Raw genomic sequence first — 6,127 nt, 5'->3', positions numbered from 1 at the left:
TAAAAGGTTTACATGACAAACCCACAGCTAACATCATATTGAACAGTGAAAGGTTGAAAGCTTTCTTGCTAAGACAAAGAACAAGACAAGGGAGCCCAGTCTCAACACCACTCTTCAACATACTGCTGCAAGTCTTAACCAGAGACATTTGGCCAGAGAAAGAAACATAAAGCACCTAAATTGGAAATGAAGAAACAAAGTGGTCTCTGTTTGCAGATATGATTTTATGTAGAGAAATACTTAAAGACTCCTCCCCAAACTGTTAGGACTAATAAACAAATTCACTCAAGCTGCAGGAGACAAAATCAACATATAGAAATCTCTTGCCTTTCTCTACACTAACAATGAACTATTTAAAAATGATATAAAGGGCCGGCCCCGTGGCTTAGCGGTTAAGTGTGCGAGCTCCGCTGCTGGCGGCCGGGGTTCGGATCCCGGGCACGCACTGACGCACCACTTCTCCGGCCGTGCTGAGGCCGAGTCCCACATACAGCAACTAGAAGGACGTGGAGCTATGACATACAACTATCTACCGGGGCTTTGGGGGAAAAAATAAATAAATAAAAATTATAAAAAAAAATGATATAAAGAAAAAAATCCTATTTACAATGCCATCAAAAACAATAAAATACTCATGAATAAATTTAACCAAGAAGGTGAAAGATCTAGAAACTAACAACTATAAGACACAGATGAAAGAAATCAAAGACACAAAGAAATGAAAAGATATCTTATGCTCATGGATCAGAAGAATTAGTATTGTTAAAATGTTCATGCTACTCAATGCCATCTCAAGATTCAATGCAATTTCTATTAAAATTCCCATGGCATTTTTCAGAGAAATAGAACAAATAATCCTAATATTCATGTGGATCCACAAAAGACCTCCAATAACCAAAGGAACCCCGAGAAAGAAAAAGCTGAAGGCATCACAATTTCTGATTTCAAACTTTATTACAAATCTATAGTAATAAAAACAGTATGATACAGGTATAAAATGAGACACCTAGACCAATAGAACAGAATCAAGGACCCAGAAATAAAACCACACACATACAGTTTGCTAACAGTTGACAAGTCAGCTAAGAAGACTCCATGGGGAATGGATAGTTTCTACAACAAATGCTGTTGGGAAAACTGGATAACCACATGCAGAAAACTGAAATTGGACCCCTATTTTACACCACTCTAAAAATGATCCCAAATTGAATTAAAGACTTAAAGGTAAGACACCAAATATAAAACAACTAGAAGAAAATATAGAGAAAAAAGCCCCATGAAACTGGTCTTGACAACGAGTTTTTTGGATATAATATCAAAAGTACAAGCAACAAATGCAAAACTTAACAAGTGGGATGACATCAATCTAAAAAGCTTCTGCATAACAAATGAAACAATCGGCAAACTAAAGGGGTTAATATCCACAGTATATAAGAAACTCTTACAACTCAACAGCAAAGAAACCAACAAAACAATATGAAAATGGTCAAAGGACCTGAATAGATACTTTTCCAAAGAAGACATAGAAATGGTCAACAGGTACATGAAAAGATGCACGTAATCACTCATCATCAGGGAAATGAAATCAAAACTACAATGAGATATCACCTCACACCTGCTAGAATGGTTATTCTCAAAGAGACAACAGACAACAAGTGTTGGCGAGGCTGTATAGAAGAGAGAACCCTGTGCACTGATGGTATGAATGTAAATTGCTACAGTCACTATGGAAAAAATATGGAATTTTCTCAAAAAAATAAAAATAGAAATATATATAAATAGGCAATTCCACTTCTGCTTGTATATCCAAAGGAAATGAAGTCACTATTCTGAAGAGATATCTGCACCCCCATGTTCATTTCAACATTATTCACAAACAGAGAACATGGACACAATCCAGGTGTCCATCAATGGATAAATAGATAAAGAAAATGTGAGATATATGTATACATGTAATATATAATGGAATATTATTCAGCCATGCAGGAGAATGAAATCCTGCATTTTGAGATACCATGGATGGACCTTGAGGCATTGCGCTAAGTGATATAAGTCAGACGGAGAAAGACAAATACTATATATTCTCACTCATATGTGAAATCGAAAAAAGCCCAACTCAAAGGAATAGAGACAAGAACGGGTTTCCCAGGGTCCCGGGGTTAGGGGAAATGGGGAGATGTGAGTCAAATTGCACAAATTTCTAGCTGTAAAATGAACAAGTTTTGGGGATCTAATGTACAGCATGGTGACCATAATTAACAATACTATATTATAGACTTGAAATTTGTTAAGAGAGTAGATCTTGAAAGTGATCACTAGAAAAAACAAGTTAATTATGTGAGGGAATGGAGGTGTTAACTCACGGTATTGTGGTAATCCTTTCACAAATCACCATCTTGAACACCTAAAACTTACATATGTTATATGTCACTAATATTTAAAGAAATCTAAAAAAAAAATCTCTCAACAAAGTAAAACCCAGGACCAGATGACTGCACTGGTGAATTCTACCAAACATTTAAAGAAGTATTAAAAACAAGACTTCTTACACTCTGTCAAATATTGAAAAAGAGGGAACACTTCCAAGCTCACTTTACGAGGCCAGCATTACCCTGATACCAACACTAGACAAGGACACTAAAAGAAAATAAAATTACAGACCATTATCCTTGATGAACATAGATGCAAAAATCCTCAACAAAATACTAGCAAATTAAAAATGAATTCAACAGCATATTAAAAGAATTATACACTACCACCAAGTGAAATTTATTCCTGGTATACAAGGGGAGTTCAATATACAAAAATCGATCAATGTAATAAGCCACATCCAGAAAATGAAGGGGAAAAAATGACCAACTCAATTGATGCAGAAAAACCATTTGACAAAATTCAACGCCCTTTCATGATAAAACACTCACCAAACTAGGAATAGAAGGAAAATGCCTCAACATAACATAAGCCATATATGAAAAACACACAGCAAACATATTACTCAATGATGGAAGACTGAAAGCTTTTCCTCTAAGATCAGGAACAAAGCAAGGATGCTCACTTTCACCACTTCTATTCAACACAGTATTGAAAGTTCAAGCCAGAACCATGAGGCAATAAAAATAAATAAATAAATAAAAGACATCTAAATTGGAAAGAAATAAGTAAAATGGTCTCTGTTTGAAGATGATATCATGTCGTATGTAGAAAATCCAAAAGACTCCACAAAAAAGACGTTTCATCTAACAAATGAATTCAGAAAAGTAGCAGGATACAAAGTCAACACACAAAAATCGGCAGCATTTCTATACACGAACCATGAGCTCTCTGGAAAGGAAATTACGAAAACAATTCATTTATAATAGTATCAGAAAGAATAACATGCTTAGGAATTAACTTAACCAAGGAGGTGAAAGGCTTACACCATAAAAACAACAAAACATTTCAGAAAGAAATTAAAGAAGACGTTCATAAATGGACACACATCCCATGTTCATGGATTGGAAGGCTTACTATTGTTAAAGTGTCAGTATTACCCAAAGCAATCTACAATTCAATGTATTCCCTATCCAAATCCTAATGATATTTTTTGCAGAAATAGAAAAACCCGTCCTAAAATTCACATGGAATCTCAAGGGACTCAGAACAGCCAACAACAATCTTGTAAAAGAAGAACAAAACTGGAGGACTCACACTTCCTGATTTCAAAATTTACTACAAAGCTACAGTAATCAATAGTATGGTATTGTCATAAAGACAAACATAGAGACCAATGGCATAGAATAGCAAGCCCAGAAACAAACCCTCACATATATGGTCAAGTGATTTTTGACAAGGGTGCCAAGACCATGGAATGGAGAAAGGTTTCTTTTCAACAAATGGTGCTGGGAAAACTGGATATCCCCATGCAAAATCTTGAAGCTGGACCCCATCCAACACTAGATACAAAAATTAACTCAAAATGGATCAAGGACATAAATGTAAGACCTCAAACAAGAAAATTCTTAGAAGAAAACATGAGATTAAATCTTCATGACACCAGACTTGGCAATGATTTCTTGGATATGACACCAAAGGCACAGGTAACAAAAGAAAAACAATGGAAAAATTGGACTCCATGAAAATTTTATAAGTTGGTACATCAAGAGGCACCCACAGAGTGGGACAAAATATTCGCAAATCATATTTCTGACAAGAGACTGGTATCCAGAATATACAGAGAAGTCCTAAATTAAACAACTAAAAAACAAGCCAATTCAAAAATGGGCATGGATTTGAAGACTCCTTTGCGAAAGAAGACTTAGAAATGGCATATAAGCACATGAAAAGACATTCGACACCACTAATCATTAGGGAAATACACATCAAAACCACAATGAGACACCACCTCACACCCACTAAGTTGAGTGCTATCGAAAAGACAAAACAGCAAGTGTTGGCCAAGATGCGGCGAAATGGGAACCCTTGTACACTGTTGATAGGAACGTAAAATGGTGCAGCTGCTATGGAAAACAGTGTGGATGTTCCTCCAAAAAATTGAACATAGAATTATCATGTGATCCAGCAATTCCACTTCTGCATATACACCCAAAAGATTTGAAAGCAGAGCCTTGAAGAGATATTTGTACACCCCTGTTCATAGCAGTATTATTTACAATAGCTAAAACGTGGAAGCAACCCAAGTGTTTATTGACACATGAGTGGATACACAAAATGTAGTATATCCATACAATGGAATATTATTCAGTCTTAAAAAGGAAGCAAATTCTCCAATATGCTATACATGGATTAACCTTGGAGACATTATGCTAACTGAAATAAGCCAGTCACAAAAAGACAAATACTGTATGAACTGAGAGTAGTCAAATCATAGAGAGAGTAAGCAGAATGGTGGCTGCCAAGGGCTGGGGGAGGGGAGAAGGGAGGGTTATTGTTTAATAGGTATAGAGTTTCAGATTTACAAGAGTTATGTGGATGAATAGTGGTGATGACTGTACAACTGTGGAAATGTATTTAACGCCATTGAAGTATACACTTAAAAATGGTTAAGATGAAACACTTTTTGTTATGTATATTTTGACTCAATATACAAAAAGGAAAAAAAAATAAATGAGCTATCAAGTCACAAAAAGACATAGTGGACACTTAAATACATACTGCTAAGTGAAAGAAGCCAACCGGAAAAGGCTATACACACTGTTCCATAGTTTTCATATATTCCAATTACACGACATTCCAGAAAAGGCAAAACTATAGAAACAGTATAAAGATCAGTGTTGCCAGGAGTTGGGGGGCAAGGTACGAAGAGGTAAAGCACAGGGATTTTAGGGCAATCCAACTCTTCCGTAGGATACTGTCATGGTGGATACATGAGATTATGCATTTGTCAAAATCCAAGTACATGACAGCAAGACAATGAACTTTAACGTAAACTACGGACTTGGTTATGAACGCTCTATGAGCATCAGCTCCTCACTTGTAAGGAATGGACTGCACTAACACAGGTGGTCACGCAAGATGTTAACCATAGGGGAAACTGTGGGGGAGGAGGGAGAAATGCTCTGCACTCTCTGCTGAATTTCTCTGTCCATCTAAAACTTTCCTAAAAAACAATCTATTAATTAAAAAATAATCAATGGAAGGTAAGGAGTGGGTAGAAATATGGACGAAACAGGAATATCAGAATATTAATAAGGAGAGTGACGTCAGCATCATGGCGGAGTGAGCTTTCCCGTGAATTCTTCCCCCACAAGATACAACAAAAGTAACAGCCACAGACCAACAATGGAATCCCAGACAGTGAAAAGCTGGAGCGGAGGGATCCACACTGCCGCACATCTGAGAGCGGAACGTGCTGGGCCCCCGGAGGAAGTGGGGAGAGGTAAGGAGAACTCCGCTCCCTTCCCATCAGATCAGCGATCCGGTCCGCGCGGCTCCCAGAGAGGGGGGAGGGGCGGCCCTCGGCGGGAAACTGTAGCTCTTCGGGCTCTCTCAGCCAGTGGGAAACTCCCGCACAGAGGGCTCAGAGGAGCCACAGGGCTACCATCAACATCTGAGCAACCCAGAGAGCGGATAAAGAGGGGCAAACGAGAAGCCTCCCACGTCAGGGACCCAGAGGGCAAAAGAGAGAGCT

This window comes from Diceros bicornis, chromosome 17 (genome assembly GCF_020826845.1).
Source record: "Diceros bicornis minor isolate mBicDic1 chromosome 17, mDicBic1.mat.cur, whole genome shotgun sequence".
NCBI lineage: Eukaryota > Metazoa > Chordata > Mammalia > Perissodactyla > Rhinocerotidae > Diceros > Diceros bicornis.
The sequence above is the reverse complement of the archived record's forward strand: the minus strand, read 5'-3'. Positions refer to the sequence as shown.